Below are 1,896 nucleotides of genomic sequence, written 5' to 3'. Positions count from 1 at the left end.
AGTTTGGGTGCCGTTCATTGCTGTGGTGGAAGGAGGCTACCTCGTGCCGTATTTGCTTTTCCTTTCCCGATTCCATTTTAAGCAGACAAAGCCCGAGCTCCGTGTTAGTGAAGGAAAGTAAGGAAGAGAAGCAGCAGAGAAGAAAGAATACCTAGTACTTCCAGGTTGACCGTTTGCAACGTGATGGTTTTGAATACTTTATTGCCTGTAAAATAAGGCCCCCTCATCTGCTTCTAAGCACCGGATGCCCAAACAGCAAATATGAATAACAAAACCCTAGTCATTTTTCTCACAACTTTATTGCTCCTCTGTGGTCCTTTTCTGGGCATTTTATTGCCTTTCCACTTTTGTCCAAGCTAATAAAAGAGTCTGATACTCCTTTCCTATCTAAACAATTCAGCAGCAACTGTGAGGATAATAAAGATGATTCATAGTCCATTTGGATAATTTCTTGAAGCAAGTTATGAACTGTCTCATAAGTCTCAACCTAATGTGAAATAATATAATTCATAAAATCCTAACACTGGAGCAGAATTGAGAAAGAGGTCTAGCACCAAGAATCATTTTTATCTCCAGGTGGAGGGATACCTAAGTCATTCTCATCAAAATTATTCTCCATCTTTCGCAGAAGAGAAGGAAAAGAAAATGTTTTGCACCGCGGAGTTTTAACAAATGTCTTAGAAAGTTTTACCAATACGTGACTTGTAACATAAAAATTAAAGAAAACAGGAAATTTATTTCCCAGCATGGGAAATATCAGTAACTTTTCTGGGAAAATGTGGATAAGCCTGGACAAACCCTAACAAACCAAGATTTACTGTCATTCTCATGCTCTTTTCCCAACAATGTGACTCGAGCACGTTTGCTTTTTTGTGCCCGTATAGTCCCTTCTGCGCATGTCATTTCCCTACTTAAAATTCTTCAGTGGCATCTCACTGCAATTAGGACATCTTCCTCATTTTTCATCACGTCTGCAAAACCTATCCAGCCCGTTCTGTCTGTGCCATTCTTGCCTTCACTATCGTCACTAAGACCGCTCTAGGCATATGGCCCTTTACCGCTCCTGGAATTCGCCGACCTAATTCTTGCCACATTTTTTGTATCCCTTCTTTCGGAGCTGTGGTCCTACTTCCTTGCATGGCTGCTCTCTCTTCCTCACTAGGCCTTACCTCAAATATAAGCATTTCCGAAAACCCGCCAGAAGAGTCCTTCCTGCTCTTGACTTGTCAGGTTCTTTGCATCCCGTTGCCTTGTTGATTTTTGTTCTACCACGCTGAACACTTATAGAACTTTTCCTATCAATTTATTTGTGTGTGGCTCTCTCCTTTAAAATTTAGCTTCACTGCCACATCACAGGCACCCCTAATGCAGACCTCCACATTACGGTAACTTGGCAGAGAACTGCTGAATAAATGAGTAGATAGATGGAAAGTATATTGCTTTGCTCAGCAGCATCTATAAAAACTTCCACATATACTTGAACTACAATGTGGTTACGGGTAGATGAAGGGCATATTCAAGTAAAGCAAACAATTTAACCTTTAAGCCCTAAAATACTACATGGAGTCAGAAATTCGGAGGAATTTTAAGATGAATATAGTATGCAGGTTAGTATTTTCATTCATTCATACATTTCTATGTATATATAATACATATAATGTAAGGTATATATGCAATATATATATATATATATATACATATATATATATGCAGGAATATTTATTTCAAGTCTACTAAATGCGATACATATGATAAAAAGAGGATTAAAAGCTCCAGTTTTGGATTTTGTGGCATATATTATCTAAAGGGGTTGATAGTAACAAAAGATTTATGTAGATTAATGTAAAATTATAACTATTATAATGTAATAAAGAGGAACTACATGGAACCATGAGA

Source organism: Felis catus, chromosome B1, assembly GCF_018350175.1.
Source record: "Felis catus isolate Fca126 chromosome B1, F.catus_Fca126_mat1.0, whole genome shotgun sequence".
Classification (NCBI taxonomy): domain Eukaryota; kingdom Metazoa; phylum Chordata; class Mammalia; order Carnivora; family Felidae; genus Felis; species Felis catus.
The sequence above is the reverse complement of the archived record's forward strand: the minus strand, read 5'-3'. Positions refer to the sequence as shown.